This window comes from Pseudophryne corroboree, chromosome 7 (assembly GCF_028390025.1).
Source record: "Pseudophryne corroboree isolate aPseCor3 chromosome 7, aPseCor3.hap2, whole genome shotgun sequence".
Taxonomy (NCBI): domain Eukaryota; kingdom Metazoa; phylum Chordata; class Amphibia; order Anura; family Myobatrachidae; genus Pseudophryne; species Pseudophryne corroboree.
Genome location: NC_086450.1, coordinates 488,544,342 through 488,569,603, shown reverse-complemented (window position 1 = coordinate 488,569,603; position 25,262 = coordinate 488,544,342). Strand labels below are relative to the sequence as shown.

Sequence of the window (25,262 nt, the reverse complement as noted above, 5' to 3'; positions counted from 1 at the left end):
GGGCATTATACACAGGTGCAGCAGTATATACATGCGGGCACTATACACAGGTGCAGCAGTATATACATGTGAGTATTATACACAGGTTCAGCAGTATATACATGTGGGCTTTATACACAGGTGCAGCAGTATATACATGTGGGCATTATACACAGGGATGCAGCAGTATATACATGTGGGCATTATACACAGGTGCAGCAGTGGCACTATACACTGGTGCAGCAGTATATACATGCGAGTATTATACACTGGTGCAGCAGTATATACATGTGAGTATTATACACAGGTGCAGCAGTATATACATGTGGGCTTTATACACAGGGGCAGCAGTATATACATGTGGGCATTATACACAGGGATGCAGCAGTATATACATGTGGGCATTATACACAGGGATGCAGCCGTATATACATGTGGGCATTATACACAGGGATGCAGCCGTATATACATGTGGGCATTATACACAGGGATGCAGCCGTATATACATGTGGGCATTATACACAGGTGCAGCGGTATATACATGCGGGCACTATACACAGGTGCAGCAGTATATACATGTGAGTATTATACACAGGTGCAGCAGTATATACATGTGGGCTTTATACACAGGTGCAGCAGTAGATACATGTGGGCATTATACACAGGTGCAGCAGTATATGCATGTGGGCATTATACACAGGTGCAGTAGTATATACATGTGGGCATTATACACAGGTGCAGCGGTATATACATGTGGACATTATACACAGGTGCAGCAGTATATACATGTGGACATTATACACAGGTGCAGCAGTATATACATGTGGACATTATACACAGGTGCACAGTGTATAGCTCCTAGGCCCTGGTTCTTCTTAAAAGCCTGCAGTGTTTCCCCTGGGAGCCTCCCAGGGGAGGATGGATCCTCCTGGGGAGGAGGATGATGGAGAGTCCCAGGCTGCAAGGCCTGAGGGAGGCCCTGGGAATTCTGACCTACCGATTGCAGTGGAAGCCTCAGTGCTGGAGGATTTGGACAGTACAGCGTTTCCAGTGATTGTGGGCCCGGTGATGAAACAGGATCCCCAACTGGAGACCCCCAAACCGCAGGATGCCGGCTCTCTGAGTGAGGTAACTCAGGGAGGTGATAAGGTGAATGAGCTTGCCTGTGGTGGGGCGGGGGTTAGTGCTGCAGGTGGAGATGCTGAGGTTTCTGATTGCAGCCTGGAGGATTCAACATCCTCTAGTGATAAATACATGAATATGAGTCTAGAGGAATTAAGAATGGAGCAGAACCGTATATACTCCCGTATTACTTATTAAAAAAGAAGGCGTAACTGTAGCAGCAGATGGGAGAGAGTTGTTCTGAAAGATGAACTTTGGGAGCTGAATGACACTTTGGCTGCAGTTAAAAAGAGGTTTAAAATGTTGCAGGATCAGGCTCTATTGCAAAAGGAAAAAGCACCGCTAGAGTCCATACCAGGACAAGATGGCGGATGTGATGACGGCCCGGCAGGTTCTGTGGCGGCATCTGGGCTCATAGTTCCAGTGGAAGACATGGAAGTGAGCAGCCAGACTGCGGAAGAAGTAGTGGATATCGTGGGCCATGATGGAGGTGAAACTTCTGGGATTGTGTCTGGTGCTGTGGATATCGAGGGGAACCCTGCGATGACGACATCCTGTGCTTTCCATGAGGGGGAGGCGTCTCTCCCAGAGAGAGTGCTGGGTGGTGGCAGTGCAGGGGGCATGGTGGCTGCCGGGGTGATGGCGGGTGCTGGAGCTCTGGTGGCTGCTACTGCTTCCTGTGGACTTGCTCCCGATGCACTTGTCTCTGAAGCTGCGGATATGGGGACGGCGCCGGCCGTGGTAGATGCTGAGGCTGGCTCTCCCTGTAAGTCAGCAGCGACTGGCTCTGGCTTAGTTGCTGTGGTGGCTGAGGGGGGCGGGGCCAAAGATGCATCATGTGTGACATCACGAGTGACATCATTAACTACATCAATGGGAATTCCGTATGAAGCCATATTGAAAACTGGGCAAAGATTGGCCCAAGGACTGCCGGCAGTTGATAAAAGCAGCTTAACCCCTGAGGAGACTACACTAGTAGAAACAGTTTACGGGGATATGGATATGCCTGTGAGGGCTTTAGCGGCCGTAAGCTTGATCCAGGCAAACCAAACTAGGATGGCTGGTGGGGCTGGTAGTGCGGGTATAGAGGTCAGTAAGAAGGTAAATGTTCAGGCACCCAAGGGTCTCCCTGTAATCTCTCCTGTGGTTATACCAGGATCTGGTTCATATGCCAAAACTTTGGAGGGTTCTGGTTGGGCTAGTACTGGTCCTCAGCTTGGGGTAAGTGGGGGTCAGCCTATAAAAAGGCGTAATGTGGTTCAGTTTAGATGGGTAGGGGAAGGGGAGGCTCCTTCAAAGTCGGAGTTCTTGGATGTAGTATTCTCGCTGGGTTTTAGGGCCGCAGACCTTTTTGCGTGCATCCATCCGGTGAGAACTCCCGACTTTGATCTGAGCTTCCTCTCCCTGAATGGCTTGCAAGCTTTTGGCTCCCAATGGGAGAAGAACAAGACCAAGGAGCCGTACTGCCATTTTAAAACCAACACCATCACCAGGCAGGATAGGGTAAAGATTACTGTTCTGGTGCGCAATGAGTCACTACCGTCTGCGGATATCGTATATTGGTTGTCCAGGTCCTGCACAGTGTTGTCCCCACTTGAGAAATTTGATTACACTAAGGGGGTCTGGGGTGGTGCCTATTTGACCTTTGTGAGGTTGCACCAGGTAGGGGCTGAGACTAAGCACATACCATCTGCTGCTTATATTGGCCGTGACCGGCTTCAGTGCTTCTATCCTGGGCAGCCCAGAACTTGTCACAAGTGTGGTGACTTTCGCCACCTTAGTAATGATTGTACGGTTGTTAACTGTGCTTTGTGTGGCCAGATGGGGCACGGGTCTCGCGAGTGTAATAAGGTGAGGTGCAATCTCTGCGGAGCGGATGGCCATCCATATAGTCGGTGCCCTAAAGCATTGCATAATCATGATGCAGGGGTGGTTGAGGAGGCACTAGAAATCAGGCCCAGTCATGAGGATAACATAGTGGTTGCTTTACAGCATCAGGATATGTTGAGGAAACTAGAAGCTGGTGGGTAGGGAAAGTCCAGTTCGAAAGGGGGGAAGCATCTTTTCAGGCAGTGAGTAAAGGCAGGAGGAAGAAGCTGAAAAAGAAGGGACTGGACGTTGTATGCTCTAATAGGTTTGACGTTTTGTCCTCTGCTGATGATGAGGATGAGGGGGAGGTAGTCATGGTTGGGGGAAAAGAGCTAGTGTTTGTTCCGAATACTTCTTAAAGTAAAAAGCCAAAACAGGCCTCTAATCTGTCTGTTGATGGGGTGGCAGTTACGGTCAAAGCTAAACAGGAAAAGGGGGGATGTGGTAAAGTTCAGAGCAAAACCAATCACTTAGATAGTTCTCAGGGGGATCTAGAGTGGGATCCTACAGGGACAGAGTTAAGCCAGGCCTTGGTACCATTATTAAATAAGGTTGAGGTAGTCCAGAGTTCAGAGGGGAAGGCCCCTCAATCTCCGGGAGAGGTGATGGTGGTGGAGGAGACTCCTAGCCTTGAGGCGGGGAGCCTTACCTATTCTCCTTTGGCGTCCTCTGGTGGGGATGATCCTGGGGGTGGTTCTTGTAATATTGCCCCAAAAGTCCCTGATCCGGATCCTCCCCCAGACAGGGTTGCAAATGGGGAGGGGTGTGATATTAGGGAGGGTGTTGTTGTACAGGGATCTAAGGGTCTGTTCTGTGAGACTGCGGTCTCAGTTGTTGGTGGGGTGGAGGAGGGGGAGGTGGAAGAAATCTCTTTGTCCGATGAGGATGTTCTTCCCTTCGGGGTTACGTGTAAAAGAGTAGGATCCTCGGATGAGGATTCTAAAAGACAAGCAAAGAAAAAGTGAATGGGGTCCTACCTCTATAATCCAAGAAACATGGATCCCCAACCTATACGATGTGCCACCATTAATGCGGCTTCCGTGTTTTCTGAACGTGCTCGTTTCTTGGCCTTCGATTTTTTCAACACGGTTGATGTTGACTTTTTATTTTTGCAGGAGACCAGAGTAGGTGACTTGGCCACACTCCATCGGGCCAAGTGTCAGTGGAAGCGGGGGCCTTCCTTCTGGTCTCTTGCGGCCGAGGCGTCCAGTGGGTTGTTAGTGCTTTTTACTGATATGGTAAACGTGCACAGGATTATAGATTTACAGGTAGGTAGGTGCATGATTTTAGATGTCAACCTGAGAGGACATGACCTGAGGCTAATAAACATCTATGGGCCCCATTCAAAGTGGGCCAGGAAATGTCTTTTCAGGGAGATAAAACCGTTTCTTTTTACGGCCCGGCAGATTGTCTTTGGAGGTGATTTTAACACCGTCATTAGGCCAAAAGACAGAGGGGACACAAAGGCGACCCTGGGCTATGATTCCAATTTTCTAGTTAGCATGGTTAGAGAGGCTGGTCTGGTGGATGTGCACTTTCGCCATTTCCCAGACCTCACAGGTTTCACCTATCATTGTGGTAGTCGTAGGTCTAGGATAGATAGGTTTTTTGTTAAGGAGTCCTCGAAAACTTTGCCTCCTGAGACAAAGCCAGTAGAGTTCTCGGATCACGTTTTTCTGTGTGTTGCTTTGAACGTCTCAGAAACCCCTCAGAAAGGGCGGGGCCTTTGGCGTTTGAATTCCGAGCTCCTAAAGGAGGACGGAATTAGACAGTTCTTTAGAGACTTTCTTCAACTACAATAAACACTTCTGGAGGCTGGTTGGAGTAGGTCTGAGTGGTGGGAGGAGTGTAAAAAGAGGACTCGAAGGCTTTTTCAAAGGCTGGTAGCCAGGAAAAACTTGACAAAAAGATGTATCTACCAGAGGAGGGGGCCTGTGTGCACCTCCGGGTGGGCCCCCTCCTATCCACGGCGTTGTAAACTCCGGCACTGTGCCGGAGTCTACTGCGCATGCGCAGGTCTCCGAAAACATGGTGCCCTCCATGATCCGGAGACCAATTTGGCTACCGCGCATGCGTGGCGGCCATTTTGGCAGCGATTTCTGCCGTGATTTCCTCTCCCCGGACCTGGACTCCGGAAAGGTAAGAATTAAAATGGGAGCGGTGTGGGGCCCCAGGGCCGGCTCCAGGCCTACTAGTACCCTGAGCGAGAACATGTAAAAGCGCCCCCACCCTTTCCAGGAAAAGTGGGTGTGGCCTCTTGAAAAGTGGGCATGGACTCATAACTTCATATTATTAGACTATAAATAAATATATTTTCACATCTCCTCTACGCACACAATTAGCAGCCTTACACATAACAGCCACAGTAGTGTTCCTTACACACAATGTCTCCAGTATAGTGCCAGATACACATAGGGGTTTATTTACTAAGATTCGTAATTTCCGAAAAAAAGGTCAAAGTTCAATCACGAATGACATCGACAGTGTAAAACTGCAACTTTTTGAATGGATTACGACTAATTTACTAAGCTGTCGTATTCGTGTTTTTCTTTGCTTCCGATGTCGATGTCATTCGTGTTTTTTTTACCTAATTTTACGGCAGTGATTAGCAAAACACTGCCGTTTTTTTTTACAATCAATCTCGGCTGGATCTGTGTGATCCGTGCTGGGGTTCGTATTTTTTTTAAAAAAAATTAAACAATGTAAAATTTTAAAAAAAAATGCGTGGGGTCCCCCCTCCTAAGCATAACCAGCCTCGGGCTCTTTGAGCCGATCCTGGTTGCAGAAATATGGGGAAAAAAATGACAGGGGTTCCCCCATATTTAAGCAACCAGCATCGGGCTCTGCGCCTGGTCCTGGTTCCAAAAATACGGGGGACAAAAAGAGTAGGGGTCCCCCGTATTTTTAAAACCAGCACCGGGCTCCACTAGCTGGACAGATAATGCCACAGCCGGGGGTCACTTTTATATAGTGCCCTGCGGCCGTGGCATCAAAAATCCAACTAGTCACCCCTGGCCGGGGTACCCTGGGGGAGTGGGGACCCCCTCAATCAAGGGGTCCCCCCCCCCAGCCACCCAAGGGCCAGGGGTGAAGCCCGAGGCTGTCCCCCCCCATCCAATGGGCTGCGGATGGGAGGGCTGATAGCCTTTGTTGTAAAATAAAAGATATTGTTTTTAGTAGCAGTACTACAAGTCCCAGCAAGCCTTCCCCGCATGCTGGTACTTGGAGAACCACAAGTACCAGCATGCGGTGGAAAAACGGGCCCGCTGGTACCTGTAGTACTACCACTAAAAAAATACCAAAAAAACCACAAGACACACACACCGTGAAAGTAAAATTTTATTACATACATACACACATACATACATACTTACCTTAAGTTCCCACGCAGGTCGGTCCTCTTGTCCAGTAGAATCCAAGGGGTACCTGTTGAAAAAATTATACTCACGAGATCCAGTGGTCCAGGCTCCTCGGCAAATCCAGGGTTAATCCACGTACTTGAATAAAATAAAAAAACGCTGTCCCGACCACGAACTGAAAGGGGACCCATGTTTGCACATGGGTCACCTTTCCCCGAATGCCAGAAACCCACTTTGCCTTCTGGCTAAGTGGGTTTCTTCAGCCAATCAGGGAGTGCCACGTTGTAGCACTCTCCTGATCAGCTGTGTGCTCCTGTCTTCACTGACAGGCAGCACACGGCAGTGTTACAATGTAGCGCCTATGCGCTACATTGTAACCAATGATGGGAACTTTCTGCCCTGCGGTTGACCTAAAGTGACGTCACCGCTGAGCAGAAAGTTCCCATCATTGGTTACAATGTAGCGCATAGGCGCTACATTGTAACACTTCCGCGTGCTGCCTGTCAGTGAAGACAGGAGCACACAGCTGATCAGGAGAGTGCTACAATGTGGCGCTCCCTGATTGGCTGAAGAAACCCACTTAGCCAGAAGGCAAAGTGGGTTTCTTGCATTCGGGGAAAGGTGACCCATGTGCAAACATGGGTCCCCTTTCAGTTCGTGGTCGGGACAGCGTTTTTTTATTTTATTCAAGTACGTGGATTAACCCTGGATTTGCCGAGGAGCCTGGACCACTGGATCTCGTGAGTATAATTTTTTCAACAGGTACCCCTTGGATTCTACTGGACAAGAGGACCGACCTGCGTGGGAACTTAAGGTAAGTATGTATGTATGTGTGTATGTATGTAATAAAATTTTACTTTCACGGTGTGTGTGTCTTGTGTTTTTTTGGGTATTTTTTTAGTGGTAGTACTACAGGTACCAGCGGGCCCGTTTTTCCACCGCATGCTGGTACTTGTGGTTCTCCAAGTACCAGCATGCGGGGGAGGCTTGCTGGGACTTGTAGTACTGCTACTAAAAACAATGGGGTTTATTTACTAAGATTCGTAATTTCTGAAAAAAGGTCAAAGTTCAATCACGAATGACATCGACAGTGTAAAACTGCAACTTTTTGAATTGATTACGACTAATTTACTAAGCTGTCGTATTCGTATTTTTCTTTGCTTCCGATGTCGATGTCATTCGTGTTTTTTTTACCTAATTTTACGGCAGTGATTAGCAAAACACTGCCGTTTTTTTTTACAATCAATCTCGGCTGGCTCTGTGTGATCCGTGCTGGGGTTCGTATTTTTTTAAAAAAAAATTAAACAATGTAAAATTAAAAAAAAAAATGCGTGGGGTCCCCCCTCCTAAGCATAACCAGCCTCGGGCTCTTTGAGCCGATCCTGGTTGCAGAAATATGGGGAAAAAATGACAGGGGTTCCCCCATATTTAAGCAACCAGCATCGGGCTCTGCGCCTGGTCCTGGTTCCAAAAATACGGGGGACAAAAAGAGTAGGGGTCCCCCGTATTTTTAAAACCAGCACCGGGCTCCACTAGCTGGACAGATAATGCCACAGCCGGGGGTCACTTTTATATAGTGCCCTGCGGCCGTGGCATCAAAAATCCAACTAGTCACCCCTGGCCGGGGTACCCTGGGGGAGTGGGGACCCCCTCAATCAAGGGGTCCCCCCCCCCAGCCACCCAAGGGCCAGGGGTGAAGCCCGAGGCTGTCCCCCCCCATCCAATGGGCTGCGGATGGGAGGGCTGATAGCCTTTGTTGTAAAATAAAAGATATTGTTTTTAGTAGCAGTACTACAAGTCCCAGCAAGCCTTCCCCGCATGCTGGTACTTGGAGAACCACAAGTACCAGCATGCGGCGGAAAAACTGGCCCGCTGGTACCTGTAGTACTATTACTAAAAAAATACCCAAAAAAAGACAAGACACACACACCGTGAAAGTAAAATTTTATTACATACATACACACATACATACATACTTACCTTAAGTTCCCACGCAGGTCGGTCCTCTTGTCCAGTAGAATCCAAGGGGTACCTGTTGAAAAAATTATACTCACGAGATCCAGTGGTCCAGGCTCCTCGGCAAATCCAGGGTTAATCCACGTACTTGAATAAAATAAAAAAACGCTGTCCCGACCACGAACTGAAAGGGGACCCATGTTTGCACATGGGTCACCTTTCCCCGAATGCCAGAAACCCACTTTGCCTTCTGGCTAAGTGGGTTTCTTCAGCCAATCAGGGAGTGCCACGTTGTAGCACTCTCCTGATCAGCTGTGTGCTCCTGTCTTCACTGACAGGCAGCACACGGCAGTGTTACAATGTAGCGCCTATGCGCTACATTGTAACCAATGATGGGAACTTTCTGCCCTGCGGTTGACCTAAAGTGACGTCACCGCTGAGCAGAAAGTCCCCAGCATTGGTTACAATGTAGCGCATAGGCGCTACATTGTAACACTGCCGCGTGCTGCCTGTCAGTGAGGACAGCAGCACACAGCTGATCAGGAGAGTGCTACAACGTGGCGCTCCCTGATTGGCTGAAGAAACCCACTTAGACAGAAGTCAAAGTGGGTTTCTTGCATTCGTGGAAAGGTGACCCATGTGCAAACATGGGTCCCCTTTCAGTTCGTGGTCGGGACAGCGTTTTTTTATTTTATTCAAGTACGTGGATTAACCCTGGATTTGCCGAGGAGCCTGGACCACTGGATCTCGTGAGTATAATTTTTTCAACAGGTACCCCTTGGATTCTACTGGAGAAGAGGACCGACCTGCGTGGGAACTTAAGGTAAGTATGTATGTATGTGTGTATGTATGTAATAAAATTTTACTTTCACGGTGTGTGTGTCTTGTGTTTTTTTTGGTATTTTTTTAGTGGTAGTACTACAGGTACCAGCGGGCCCGTTTTTCCACCGCATGCTGGTACTTGTGGTTCTCCAAGTACCAGCATGCGGGGGAGGCTTGCTGGGACTTGTAGTACTGCTACTAAAAACAATATCTTATATTTTACAACAAAGGCTATCAGCCCTCCCATCCGCAGCCCATTGGATGGGGGGGGACAGCCTCGGGCTTCACCCCTGGCCCTTGGGTGGCTGGGGGGGGGGACCCCTTGATTGAAGGGGTCCTCACTCCCCCAGGGTACCCCGGCCTGGGGTGACTAGTTGGATTTTTGATGCCACGGCCGCAGGGCGCTGTATAAAAGTGACCCCCGGCTGTGGCATTATCTGTCCAGCTAGTGGAGCCCGGTGCTGGTTTTAAAAATACGGGGGACCCCTACTCTTTTTGTCCCCCGTATTTTTGGGACCAGGACCAGGCGCAGAGCCCGATGCTGGTTGCTTAAATATGGGGGAACCCCTGTCATTTTTTTCCCCATATTTCTGCAACCAGGATCGGCTCAAAGAGCCCGAGGCTGGTTATGCTTAGGAGGGGGGACCACACGCAATTTTTTTTGCAAAAAAAATCACTTTCCCACCCCTTCCCACTGATATACATGCACGGATCTCATGGATCCCTGCATGCCTATCAAATCACGGATAAAAAAAGCAGGTCTGTTTTTTTTTAGGACTTTTTTACGAGTTGTATTTTTTCACGGCAGTGTTTTGTGTTTTTTTGCTTAGTAAATGACCGAGATTCAGACTTAAACAGCCGCGTTTTGACCGATGGTGTATTCATTCGTAATTTTTTACCTGAGCTAGCAAAAAAATACGAATGCCCTCATCACTGCCGTGATTAGTGTTTAGTAAATGACCGAGATTGACCGAGATGACACTTTGATGAAAAAACGGCATCTCGGTCAAAATCGGGAGCTTAGTAAATATACCCCATAATGTCTCAAGTATAGTGTCAGATACATATGTATCCAGTATAGTGCCAGATACACATAATGTGCAGTGCCAGATAGACCTGATATGCCCCCCAGCAGTGCCAGCTACACACAATATGCCCCCCAGCAGTGCCAGCTACACATGACATGCCCCCCAGCAGTGCCAGCTACACACAATATACCCCCAGCAGTGCCAGCTACACATGATAGTGTTTTTTTTATACCCCTCTTTTTTTTTTTTAAGACATGCCGAACTTAGCGTTTCTGCTTCTTATTTATAAGAACTAAGGGCCTAATTCAGACCTGATCGCTTGTTAGGGTTTTTTTGTACTGCTGCGAGCAGATAGTCGCCACCCATAGGGGAGTGTATTTTTGCTTTGCAAGTGTGCGACCACATGTGCAGCCGGGCGGTACATAAAATATTTGTGCAGTTTGAGTAGCCCAGAACTTATTTAGCCCTTGCGATCACTTCAGCCTGTCTGGTCCCGGAATTGACGTCAGACACCCGCCCTGCAAGCGTTTGGACACGCCTGCGTTTTTCCAACCACTCCCAGAAAACGGTCAGTTGCCACCCACAAACGCCTTCATCCTGTCAATCTCCTTGCGATTGGCTATGCGAATGGATTCTTTGTAAAACCCATCGCACCGCAACGATCCGCTTTGTAACCGTGCGACGCGCCTGCGCACTGCGATGCATACGCAGTTCTGACCTGATTGCAGCGCTGCACAAAAAGCTATCATGTGATCTGGGCCCTCATTCCGAGTTGATCGCTCGCAAGGCGAATGTAGCAGAGTTACACACGCTAAGCCTACGCCTACTGGGAGTGTATCTTAGCTTCTTAAAAGTGCGACCGATGTATTCGCAATATTGCGATCACAAACCTCGTAGCAGTTTTAGAGTAGCTTCAGACTTACTCTGCCTGTGCGATCAGTTCAGTGCTTGTCGTTCCTGGTTGACGTCATAAACACACCCAGCGTTCGCCCAGGCACTCCCACCGTTTCTCCGGCCACTCCTGCGTTTTTTCCGGAAACGGTAGCGTTTTCAGCCACACGCCCCTAAAACGCCGTGCTTCCGCCAAGTAACACCCATTTCCTGTCAATCACATTACGATCGCCGGAGCGATGAAAAAGCCGTGAGTAAAAATACTTTCTTCATAGCAAAGTTACTTGGCGCAGTCGCAGTGCGAACTTTGCGCATGCGCACTAAGCGGATTTTCACTGCGATGCGATGAAAAATACCGAGCGAACAACTCGGAATGAGGGCCCAGGTCTGAATGACCCCCACAGTTTATAACGACCATGATAAGTCACTTGACATCTGGATCCCCCCAAAATTTGAAGGATCCCACCTCCTGAAAGGTAATACTGTATTATCTAATAGTACTAGCTGCTTAGGCACTATATATAACATATACTGTACCTGGTGTAGCAACATACTGTAAGTGTTTACAGTGATTTATTTCTTTTTTTTGCAATATACATACACAGTCTAGTCACATTATTATGACCACCTCCTGCATGTGACGTCGGCAGCGCGTAGCCCATGAAGTACGTCATGTGACGTGCGCTGGCTTGGTGGGTATATAAGGTGTGCGCTGGCTTGGTGGGTATATAAGGTGTGCGCTGGCTTGGTGGGTATATAAGGTGTGCGCTGGCTTGGTGGGTATATAAGGGTGTGATAGGCCGTCTGCACACATCACTCGTTGCTGTAATGGGTAAAAGGGGCGATTTATCTGAGTTGCAGAAAGTGATGATTATCGGCTTTCAGGCCAAGGGCAGCGTTGTTTCTGACATAGCGCAGTGTGTGACCTGTCCGCGTGCTGCTGCGGTGAAGGTGTATCGTGACTGGACAAATGGCACCATTGCGAATAACCAATGTGGAAACTGCGGAGCCCCACGTGCCACTGATGTAAGAGGTGAACGTCGGCTATGAAGGTGCGTGAGGGACAGCCGAAACACTACGGTGAAGCAGCTCACCGTCACAACAAAGCGGGGGTCTACCAGACGTGTGTCTATAATGACAGATCAGCCCGTCTAGCTGCTGTCCGCGCCGCACACGCCGGTTACTCTCGCTATTAGCTGGTGCTCATAATAATGTGACTCCACTGTGTACCTATATTGTCTTCTTGGTACATAGTATCTCAGTTTTGTGGGTTCATTCTGGGTGTTATAAGATAGTTGGGCAGAAATAACAAAGTCATTATTGTAACATTTATCTTTCAATAATAAGCTGGCATTGCTACACCGGGAGAGATTATATAAAGACACTTTCACTTTCTGTCTCACATTACACAGTGACATAAATTCTGGGAAAGAGCTGATAACCCTTTATGTTCTCATCTGTGCATCTGCTAGTATGGAAATGTTACTGTACATGCATTGGGGCTGAGGCTGGGTGTACATCCAGGTGTCTATACACTAAATGCTTATTTCCAAACTCAAACTAATGATTTCAACCATGGGGCATTATACACAGGTGCAGCAGTATATACCTGTGGGCTTTTTATACAGGTACAGCAGTATATACAGGTGGGCATTACACACAGGTGCAGTAGTATATACATGTGGGCACTATACACAGGTGCAGCAGTATATACATGTGGGCATTATACACAGGTGCAGCAGTATATACATGTGGGCATTATACACAGGTGCAGCAGTATATACATGTGGGCACTATACACAGGTGCAGCAGTATATACATGTGGACATTTACACAGGTGCAGCAGTATATACATGTGGGCATTATACACAGGTGCAGCAGTATATACATGTGGGCATTATACACAGGTGCAGCAGTATATACATGTGGGCATCATACACAGGTGCCTTTATACACATAATACCACAGTAATGCTGCTTACACATGTGGCACACATTTTTAATTTCCTTATAAACATAATGCGCCTTAAACATTATGCCAACCTTTATTAATGCCCTCATACACATAATGACACACATAATGATGACACACATAATGACCCTTCCACATATGTCACACATTATTAATGCCTTTGGAACTTACGGAACACAGCTCACTTTATCCTCCGCGCATATCTATGCTGTGGGCCGTTTGCGTCCGTATGCCCTGATCTTCTCTGTGGATATTAGACAGTTTATGGAAGTAGACGGCTGATGCTGTCCTTTTGTTCATCTATTTTTTCATAAATGCCACCTGTGTTTGTTTTAATCTGTCGGCTGATATAGCCAAGTCCTGTACAGATGGTGCACGCTGAGGTGTGGGTGTATACTGTGGTGGTCATGTGTTGCAGTTGTGGAGAACAGCTTTATAAATGCAATCCATGCTGAATAAGGGCCTGTGTCCCTCATTTTCCACATAGTGCCCCCCATTCTGTAATGTCCCCTATTATGCCACACCCAGAGGCGTTGCGCAGATCTCCGAAAACATGGTGCCCGCCATGATCCAGAGACCAATTTGGCTACCGGCAGCCATTTTGGCGGCGATTTCTGCCGCGATTTCCTCTCCCCGGCGCTGGACTCCGGAAAGGTAAGTATTACAATGGGTGCAATGGATGCGGTGTGGGCCCCCAGGGCCGGCTCCAGGCCTACTAGTACCCCGAGCGAGAACATGTAAAAGCGCCCCCCCCACGCTCCAGGAAAAGTGGGTGTGGCCTCTTGAAAAGTGGGCATGGACTGATAACTTCATTTTATTAGACTATAAATAAATATATTTTTACACCCCCTCTACGCACACAATTAGCAGCCTTACACATAACAGCCACAGTATTGTTCCTTACACATAATGTCTCCAGTATAGTGCCAGATACACATAATGTGCAGTGCCAGATACACATAATGTGCAGTGCCAGATAGACCTGATATGCCCCCCAGCAGTGCCAGCTACACACAATATGCCCTCCAGCAGTGCCAGCTACACATGACATGCCCCCCAGCATTGCCAGCTACACACAATATACCCCCCAGCATTGCCAGCTACACATGATAGTGTTCACTTTTTAGGGCAGGGTGCTGATCACAGGGAGGGCACATTTTTAAGTTAGGAGGGCAAAATGATGTACATACTGTAATGCTTGGTGCTCATCTACCCACACGGAAAAGCATCGGCGCGCAGCAAGAATTTAGAAGCGTTGCTTCGTGGGGAAGGTGTGTGGCCACATAATAGTGGCAATTCGCATTATACCGCACAGTAGTGCAGTTAATTCACACTGCACCAGGTAGAACCTCCTAGACACTTTGTGCCAGGCAGAGCACGTTATACACTTTGTATCAGGCAGAGCACGTTATACACTTTGTATCAGGCAGAGCACGTTATACACTTTGCACCAGGCAGAGCACGTTAGACACTTTGCATCAGGCAGAGCACGTTATAAACTTTGCGCCAGGCAGATCACGTTAGACACTTTGCAGCAGGCAGATCACGTTAGACACTTTGCAGCAGGCAGAGCACGTTAGACACTTTGCAGCAGGCAGAGCACGTTAGACACTTTGCACCAGGCAGAGCACGTTAGACACTTTGCGCCAGGCAGAGCACGTTAGACACTTTGCGCCAGGCAGAGCACGTAAGAAACTTTGCGCCAGGCAGAACACATTAGACACTTTGTGCCAGGCAGAGCATGTAAGACACTTTACAGCAGGCAGAGCACGTTAGACACTTTGCGCCAGGCAGAGCACATTAGACACTTTGCGCCAGGCAGAGCACGTAAGACACTCTGTGCCAGGCAGAGCACATTAGACACTTTGCCTAGCCACAGACGCCTAGCGGGAACACTACATGATATGCTCAACAGCCGTGCCAGCTACACATGACATGCCCCCCAGCAGTGCCAGCTACACATGACATGCCCCCCAGCAGTGCCAGATACATAAATGGCCACACAGTGCCAGATATGTCCCCACAGTGCCAGATACATAAATGCCCCCACAGTCCAGATACATAAATGCCCCCACAGTGCCAGATACATAAATGGCCACACAGTGCCAGATAAATGCCCCCACAGTGCCAGATACATAAATGCCCCACAGTGCCAGATAAATGCCCCCACAGTGCCAGATAAATGCCCCCACAGTGCCAGATATGACCCCACAGTGCCAGATATGACCCCACGGTGCCAGATAAATGACCCCACAGTGCCAGATATGACCCCACAGTGCCAGATAAATGACCCCACAGTGCCGGAAATGCCCCGACAGTGCCAGATAAATGACCCCCACAGTGCCAGATACAATAATGCTCCCACCAGTCCAGATATGCCCCCCACAGTGCCAGATAAATGCCCCCACAGTGTCAGATAAATGCCCCCACAGTGTCAGATAAGTGACCCCACAGTGCCAGAAATGCCCCCACAGTGCCAGATAAATGACCCCCACAGTGCCAGATAAATGACCCCCACAGTGCCAGATAAATGACACCAGTACCTGCTGTGCTGAGGGAGGGGGAGTGCTGATGTGCGCGCCGCTGTCTGAAACAGAACTGGGCGCGCTGTGCGGCACCGGGTCTGACATCAGACGCTGGCGCCGCATAGCGCGCACAGCTCAATGTACGGGAGGACAGCAGGCTACAGGACAGGGCCGGCTCCAGGCTCCGACATGGCAGCACCAGCGTGCGGCACCCTTTAATGAAGGACCCGTTTCCAATTACCGGGTGGGATCCGGCATTGGCAGTGTGAAAGGGGTATAAAAGGGATCGTGTCCAGCTTGTCTCCTGGTCTGCTTCCAGTGGAGTTTATCCGGTTCCAGTACACCTCGGAGCTCCAGTACTTTCTTCGTTCGCCTCTCGTGGCGCCGTGAGTTAGTGGCTCTGCTTCATTTATCAGCAGAAGACGCATCTTTCATTATACTTTATTTTGTCCTTTTCTCCGGTGGTTCCTTGCAACCCTTGTTGTTTATTTTGCGATGGCGATGCATGTTGTGGCTAGGACACGATACTTTTTGTTGTATACCTTGAGTGGTGACGGAATTGTCCTCTTCGGTTCCGCCGCTTGCCTTGGTTTCCTGCGTTGGGGTTTGGGCGGCCGCGCCGCACATAATCTGTTTATTGTTTTCCTGTATTCTCTCCCATGGGTAGTCTCATTTGTCTTAGTACGATTTCCCCTTATTTACTCTCAGTCTCAGTTGGTGCCTTGTACCTTGTAAGACCTGGGGGCATGGTAGCCTGGGCGGACCTAATTCGCCCATTCAAACGCAGCTGCTATAGGAGAAGACTAGCTCTGCAGGCACCAACCGACCACTGGGGGGAGTAACGGAGTCAGTGTTAGAGTAGGTGTAGCTAGTTTCTTATCCAGTCGCAGCTCCACACGTTAGTACTGTGACTCCCCAGTAGCCACCCACTCTGCAGAGTTCTAGATACCCCAGTTCATAAGAATGTGAGCAGTTAGCAGGCAGGAAAGGAAGAGAAGAGCTGGAGCACTGATGATGCATGGAGGAGAAGGAATAAATTCTGTATCCAGCAATGACTAAGGAGATTGGGGTCATTCCGAGTTGATCGCTAGCTGCCATTGTTCGCTGCGTAGCGATCAGTGTTAAAAACGGCTAATCTGCGCATGTGTAGGCACCGCAATGCGCATGCGCGACGTACGGGTACAAAGAGAATTGTGGTTTTGCACAGGTTCTAGCGACGTTTTCAATCGCACTGGCGGCCGCAAGAAGATTGACAGGAAGGGGGCGTTTCTGGGTGTCAACTGACCATTTTCTGTGAGTATTTGGAAAAAACACGCAGGCGTGCCAGGGAAAACGCAGGCGTGGCTGGGTGAACGCTGGGCAGGTGTGTGACGTAAAAATCCATCTCTCCAACGTTAGAATCAACGCACACAAAGAGTAAGTCCAGGGCTGGTCTTGTTTTGCACAAAATGTTTTTGCAGGCGCTCTGCTGCACAGGCGTTCGCACTTCTGCAAAGTGAAAATACACTCCCTGGTGGGCGGCGACAATTTGTTTGCACGGCTACTAAAAACGGCTAGTGAGCGAACAACTCGGAATGACCCCCATAGTCCGGTAAAGGTTTGTAGTGTGCAGCTGGGAACTCAGGGAATGACCAACATAGTCCCAACTGGGGTTCAATGTGAGAAAGAAGAGAGTGGGTACAGCACTTGCCCAAACTTCGACATATGAAACTTTGTGTCCACAGAGAGTGTACACAGATGGTGGAACTGAAAAGAAACAAAGTCAAACATAGGCCCCACTGGGAATTACCATACAGGAGGAGTGTTATGTAGTGCACACTGATTTTCAGATGTACCCAGTCATTAGGTATTCTCACACCATTCCCCAACAGTGGCAACAAATATAAAAGACATAATGTGTCTGTGAATAAGAAGCAATTCACAGGTGAGATTATTGGCTCACTGCAAGTACCCCTCTGAGCCTGGGCCTGCAAACTGAGTACCCGCTTTTTCCCCTGATGGCGGCCTTGCATATTTCTTCATTGGTGTGAAATAACCCTTTTTCTCTTACGTCCTAGAGGATACTGGGGTTCCATTTAGTAGCATGGGCTATAGACGAGGAGCCATGGACACTTTAAGAATTTGATAGTGTGGGCTAGCTCCTCCCTCTATGCCCCTCCTACCAGACTCAGTTTAGAACATGTGCCCGGAGGAGCCGGTCACGCTGAAGAAAGCTCCTGAAGAATTTTCTGCATTTATTTTCTATGTTTGTTATTTTCAGGTAGGGCTGGTTGGCACCAGCCTGCCTACTTCGTGGGACTTAGGGGGGGCCAACCTCTTGAAGGGTTAATGGTCCCATCCTCCACTGACAGGACACTGTGCTCTTGAGGGAATTATTCGCAAGCCCCACCACGGCGGGCATACATTCCCGCAGCACGCCGCCACCCCTAACAGAGCCAGAAGAAAGAAATGTGGTGAGTACTAAGCTGGCGTCCCGACTAGCAGGTCGCCAACCATTATGGCGGCATGAGGGTACTGAGACGCACGGCTTCTAAACGGGGCGGAATGCGTCTCCAGACACAGTACACAGCTGCGTCTCAGCACACTGTACACAGTACCCACACTGGCAAAAACAGCCTTAAAACGGTTTTCTCTCCATTTTAAGCAACAGATTACCTCAGCCAGTATAAAAAAGGTAAGACTGCGTGCCATCGAAGGAAGGGGCGTGGCTTCACTATGAGAAGATCCAGCAGCTCACCAGCGCCATTTTCCCTCTACAATGGACAGAGACGCTGACTGACAGGGACGCGCAGCTCCTCCAGTGTGACTACAGATTACCTCTGTGGTAACAGGGGGTCATAGCGGGGGGGGGGGGGGTGATTATTAATGTACTAAGTCCCCTATCAGGGTACTTAGTCTGCGACCCGGCTAAGCTTGGCATTAGCGATAAGGGAGCAGTGGGGGCTCGCTCCAAATTACTCTATGTCTCCCTGAAGGGCTCTTTGTGGGTTAATTGTGCTAAAATCACCTTTGAAAAAGTCACGTGGAGCATGACGAAACGCGTTAGGACCCGCCTCTCCACACACCTTGCTCAGGTGTCTCACGTTCGGTGCAGTGCTCAGAAACTACATGACCACGCTGCGGTCTGCATTGTTGTCTCAAGCGGCTGATGCAATCTATGCCGCCCAAGCCAGCTGATAGCTTACAACACTCCATCTCCTATCCGTTGCAGAGCATTTGTGGGCAATGCAGGACATCCGACCGGGGACGCCCGGTAAACGGACCAGCCCATCGGAGAGGTATTACGTATTGAATGTTTCTGGCCACATACTGCTGTTGGAGCCTGACCATTGCACCCTCTGTTCATCACTGTGCTTAATTAGCGGCACTCATTTCCAGATATGGAATATGGATTTTAAGCCTCTAAATTACAGCTGCAGCACTTTATAAGCTTTCGAACTGTGTTGACACCCCGGGATAAGTGACTGAGCATTATTTATGCTTTTTTTCATTGTTCTTAATGTTTCTATTATTCACAGTCTGTATTCATTAAATCTGATTATTTTTTATTTATACGTTGGCTCTCTTATCTTTTTATTTTCTGATATTCAGCGCAGCCTTTTTTTCTTGTTATTTCCTTGCCGTACAATCTTACACATAGTTGTTTGGCTAGCGCAGGATCTCAGAAATGTGTTTGTAATATACACTTAAGTTATATTATTATCCTCTGCTGAGGCGCTTCCACAATAGTTAATGATCTTTTATGCAGGGGCTTGTGGCTACGCGAGTGGACTGCTGATGTGGACTCCAGGAAAGGCATGGAAGGTCTACCATTCACAGGAGATGAACTAGACAAATGGATCTCCAAAGCTACTGCAGGTAAGTCTACGTATCTTCCTTCCACAGCTCCCCAGCCAGGAAAGCTTATTCAGCTTCAAATTTACAGTCCTTTCAGACAGCCAAGTTTATGGGAAAATCCATAGGTGCTTCTTTGGCCTCCAGAGGTGCAAGAGGTATACCACGCAAACCAGCAACTGCAGGTGTTCAGGATAGAGTTCAGGCTCTGCTTCCTCAAAGCCTTCAGCATGATGGTGGACCACGAGGCCTGGAGGTCTGTCAGGTGGGAGCCCGACTACAATTCTTCAGTCACATCTGGTCAAGTTCGTGTTGGGATGCCTGGGTAATAGATATTATTTCCCGGGGCTACAGACAGGAGTTCCAAGAGCTCCCACCTCAGATTCTTCAAATCAGGCTTACCAGCTTCACAAGAGGCAAGTATATCTTTACTGCAGGCCATCCAAAAACTGGTACAGACTGAGGTCATTGTTCCAGTTCCACCTCATCTACACAACAAGGGATACTATTCCAACTTCTGTGTAGTACCGAAACCGGACGGTTTGGTACGACCAATTCTGAACTTCAAGTCCTTTAACCCATTCTTAAGAGTGTTCAAGTTCAAGATGGAGTCTCTGAGAGCAGTGATCTCAGGTCTGGAGAAAGGGTCCTTGTGTCTCTGGATATCAAGGATGCGTACCTTCACATTCCGATCTGGCCACCTCACCAGGGTTATCTATGGTTTGCACTACAGGACTGTCACTACCAGTTCCAAGCCCTGCCATTTGGTCTCTCCACTTCACCGAGGGTGTTCACCAAAGTGATGGCACAGATGATGTTTATACTTCGCAAGCAGGGAGTGAACATAATTCCGTACCTGGACGATCTTCTGATAAAGGCGCCGTACAGGGAGAGGTTACTGGACAGCATTGGCATCTCAACCAAACTTGTCCAGGATCACTGGTGGATTCTGAGCCTTCCGAAATCTCACCTAGAGCCAACACGGAGGCTCCCATTCCTGGGAATGATACTGGACATGGAGTCACAGAAAGTGTTCCTTCCGTTGGAAAAGGCATTGGTATTCCAGTCGATGGTTCGGGACGTCCAGTAGCCAACCCGGATATCAGTGCATCTATGCATTCACCTTCTGGGGAAAATGGTGGCCTCTTACGAGGTTCTTCAATACGGAAGGTTTCATGAAAGACCCTTCCAGCTCGATCTGTTGGACAAATGGTCCAGATCGCATCTTCACATGCACCAGAGGATTCGTCTGTCACCAAAAGCCAGGATCTCTCTCCTGTGGTGGCTACAGACCTCTCACCTCGTCGAGGGTCGGAGGTTTGGAATTCAGGACTGGATCCTTTTAACCACGGACTCAAGCCTCCGAGGTTTGGGAGCAGTCACTCAGGGGGTGCAGTTTCAAGGAAGATGGTCAAGTCAGGAAGTTGTCCTTCCAATCAACATTCTGGAACTCAGGGCCATATACAATGCCCTTCTGCAGGCCTCTTATCTTCTTCATGATCGGGCCATTCAAGTCCAGTCGGACAATGTAATGGCAGTGACGTAAATAAACCGACAGGGCGGAATGAAAAGCAGAGCAGCAATGTCAGAGGTGTCAAGAATTAACCTCTGGGCAGAAAAAACACTGTGGTGTTGTCAGCGGTCTTCATTCCGGGAGTAGACAACTGGAAAGTAGACTTCCTCAGCAGACACGACCTGCACCCGGGGAAGTGGGGCCTTCACCCAGAAGTGTTCAGGTGCTTGACACGTCGGTGGGAATATCCACAGATCGACATGATGGCCTCTCGTCTCAACAAGAAGCTCAATCGGTATTGTTCCAGGTCGAGAGACCCACAGGCAGTGGCGGTAGATGCTCTGACGACTCCATGGGTCTATCAGATGGTGTACGTGTTTCCTCCACTTCCTCTGACCCCAAGAATTCTCAAAAGAATAAAAAAGAAAAAGGTTCAAACAATCCTCATTGCTCCAGACTTGCCAAGAAGGGCCTGGAACGCAGACCTTCTAGAGATGCTTCTCGAGGATCCGTGGCCTCTACCTCTTTGCGAGGATCTTCTGCAACAGGGCCCCTTCGTCTATCAGGACTTACTGCGGCTACGTTTGATAGCATGGAAGTTGAACGGCTGATTCTAGCCAGAAGAGGGATCCCTAATAAAGTTATTCCAACTATGATTTAAGCCAGGAAGGGGGTAACGTCTAAAGATTTCCACCATATTTGGAAGAAATATGTCTCTTGGTGTGAGAGCAGAACTTATTCTGCGGTTAAAGTTCACCTGAGGCGTTTCCTGCTTTTTCTACAGGCAGGTGTGGATGTGGGCCTACGTCTGGGATCCATAAAAGTCCAGATTTCGGCCTTGTCCATTTTCTTTCAAAAACAATTGGCTTCCCTCCCTGAGGTCCATATGTTTTTAAAAGGTGTTCTGTGCATCCAACCTGCCTTTATGCCTTCCACGGCACCTTGGAATCTCAATTTGCAGGAGGTGGATGTAAAATATCTTACGTGGAAGACCGTCACACTGTTGGCGTTGGCTTCAGCAAGACGTGTGTCGAAGCTGGGGGCTTTGTCTCACAAGAGCCCCTATTTAATTTTCCATGAGGACAGAGCTGAACTGAGAACTCGTCAGCAATTTCTTCCTAAAGTGGTGTCTGCGTTTCACATCAACCAACCTATTGTGGTTCCAGTTATCACCGACACTTCCACTACTTCAAAGTCTTTGGATGTTGAGAGGGCTTTGAAGGTATACGTAAAGAGGGCAGCTTGTCACAGGAAATCTGACTCGCTGTTCGTTCTATATGATCCCAATAAAATTGTCTGTCCTGCTTCAAAGCAGATAATTGCACGCTGGATCAGGCTCACTATCCAGCATGCTTATTCCACGGCAGGTTTGCCGGTTCCAATATCTGTACAGGACCACTCTACTAGGTCGGTGGGTTCTTCCTGGGGGACTGCCGAGCGGCTACTTGGTCTGGTCCGAACACGTTTGCTAAGTTCTACAAGTTCGATACTTTGGCCTCTGAGGACCTTCAGTTTGGTCAGTCAGTTTTGCAGGAACCTCAGCACTCTCCCACCCGGTTTGGGAGGTTTTGTACATCCCCATGGTACTAAACGGAACCCCAGTATCCTCTAGGATGTAAGAGAAAATAGGATTTTAATTACCTACCGGTAAATCCTTTCCTCGTAGTCCGTAGAGGATACTGGGGGCCCGCCCGGTGCTTCGTTCTTCCTGCACTGTTACTTGGTTAAGTAATGTTGGTTCAGCTGTTGCTGTTCCTGATTAAAGTTGGGTTAGCATAGCTTTCCTCTGGTTTGTGTGTGCTGGTTTGGAATCTCCCCACTATCTTTATCTATCCTTCTCTCAAAGTATATCCGTCTCCTCGGGAACAGTTTCCTAGACTGAGTCTGGTAGGAGGGGCATAGAGGGAGGAGCCAGCCCACACTATCAAATTCTTAAAGTGCCCATGGCTTCTAGTGGACCCGTCTATACCCCATGTTACTAAATGAAACCCCAGTATCCTCTACGGACTACGAGAAAAGGATTTACCGGTAGGTAATTAAAATCCTATTTTCCAAGTGCTCAGAAGTGGTGTAAAAGAGGAGAACAGGGTATCTACTGTGTTGGTAGGTGGCCATCTATAATGAGCTTCTCTGCAGATCGTACTCATCCTTTGATGATTGGACATGTGCGTTGGACATTCATTTGCAGTCCCAATGTCTGTCTTTTTCTTATGACTCAGGTGACAATAAATTATTTACAAGACGTTTATTTTTTACAATAAAATAGCACAAAATTATATTCTACAGTAATATATTTTTTGTTTCTAATTTTTGTATGGGCAAAAAATAATCACTTCTATGCTTATCTAAAATTAAGCAACAAACATCAGTTTTGTGTGCTTAAGGAACTTCCTTTCACATTCACTTGCAGTTTTCTAGAGTGTGCACAGGTGTTTCCAATCACCCCCCCCCCCCCCCCCCCCTCTGATAGTTAGTGTGCATGTGATACATTTGGCCCAATAGGAAGGAATGAGGAAGTTAAGTTCGATCTTCATGTTCATTTTTGGACAGTATTTCCGAAACCAAACACAAGATCGCTTGTACTTAAAACCAACCAAAAATCAAATTTGATGTGAAAATCGAATGCAAAGTCAAATATTAATAAATTAGGGACTTTTTAAGGGATTTTGCAGTTCAATTAGTATCAATTTTAGTTGATTTTATGGATTCATAAAATTGAATCTCAAAATTAACTTTAGTAAATGTTCCCCCTGATGTTTACCTGCTGATAAAGCTTTTCCAACATCCCTGCACTTTTACCCATTTGCAGTATACACTCACTGGCTGGTGAGCGGTATAAACGTCACTGAATTGATCCGTCATGTACTGTATATCCATTATCCATGTGTGTATATTAGTGAGTACGGCTGGACTGGTTCATCTTCAGTAACCGACACCACTGGATAGGTAACTGGGCTAGTATGAGACATCCGCTGGTTTGTGCCTATATACACCCTGCAGATTACACCTGTACACACCTCATTCCCCACAGGTTATAGGCCCAGGCGTATAGGAGTGAAGTGCCCAGGTATCTAGGTGTAACGTATCAAGACATCCAAACTCAGACATACAAGCTTAGGGGGTGATTCAGACCTGATGTGCGTTTTCACCTAGCGGACGATCAGGTACTATCTGCGCATGCGTATGCACCACAATGCGCATGTCCGTCGGATAACAACAAAGGGCATCGCCAATGGTGCAAAAAATCCGATCGCGCAGGCGTTCGCAATGTGATTGACAGGAAGAGGACATTGGTGGGTGGTAACTGACCGTTTACTGGGAGTATCAGGGAAAACGCAGGCGTGTCCAAGCGTTTTCAGGACGGGTGTGTGATGTCAGTTCCGGCCCCCATCAGCCTGTTCTCATCACACTGTAGGAGTAAGTCCTGCACTGCACACACTGCACACAGTGGATTTTTGCAGCTCGGTGTACACATGGGAATCGAACACTTGCACAGCAAATTTACCCTCCTCCTGGGGGCGGCGACTATCTGATCGCAGGACAACAAAGTTAGCAGCCCAGGTCTGAATTACCCCCTTAGACGCCAAGAGCAGCACACAGACACCATCTTAGGCACACATGTAGTCAGTGTCGGACTGGGGCATGCAGGACCCAGCGGGGGAATGCAGTGGTAGGAACCTATGTTAGGGGTGTGGCCAGTCTGCAGAGGGGTGTGGCCTGCCACCTCATTGGTTTGACTAACCATGAGAGAGTGCAACGTCTGGGCCCCTTCATAAATATATACAGTAAATTCAGCTGCTGCATACATGATAATGTATCAGAGTAATAACAGAGTAATAACAGCAATGTACTGTAGATAATACACCATAGTCTAGTATAAGGGCCCTCATTCCGAGTTGTTCGCTCGTTCTTTTTCATCGCATCGCAGTGAAAATCCGCTTAGTACGCATGCGCAAAGTTCGCACTGCGACTGCGCCAAGTAACTTTACTATGAAGAAAGTATTTTTACTCACGGCTTTTTAATCGCTCCGGCGATCGTAATGTGATTGACAGGAAATGGGTGTTACTGGGCGGAAACACGGCGTTTTATGGGCGTGTGGATGAAAACGCTACCGTTTCCGGAAAAAACGCAGGAGTGGCTGGAGAAACGGTGGGAGTGCCTGGGCGAACGCTGGGTGTGTTTGTGACGTCAACCAGGAACGACAAGCACTGAACTGATCGCACAGGCAGAGTAAGTCTGAAGCTACTCTAAAACTGCTAAGTAGTTTGTAATCGCAATATTGCGAATACATCGGTCGCACTTTTAAGAAGCTAAGATTCACTCCCAGTAGGCGTAGGCTTAGCGTGTGTAACTCTGCTACATTCGCCTTGCGAGCGATCAACTCGGAATAAG

General features: G+C 48.3%; 1 protein-coding gene and 1 long non-coding RNA gene across 2 annotated transcripts in view; one reads left to right on the top strand and one right to left on the bottom strand.

Annotated features, from left to right (window-relative positions):
• LOC134945694 (E3 ubiquitin/ISG15 ligase TRIM25-like) overlaps positions 1-1,058 on the bottom strand; it is a 235,052-nt gene extending 233,994 nt beyond the window's left edge. The window contains exon 1 of the mRNA XM_063935140.1: positions 977-1,058. The gene's annotated coding sequence lies outside the window, so the exon portion shown is untranslated. The remainder of the gene's footprint in view (positions 1-976) is intronic.
• Positions 1-25,262, top strand: part of LOC134945699 (uncharacterized) — a 471,787-nt gene that overhangs the window by 439,692 nt on the left and 6,833 nt on the right. The gene's annotated exons all lie outside the window — the stretch shown is intronic.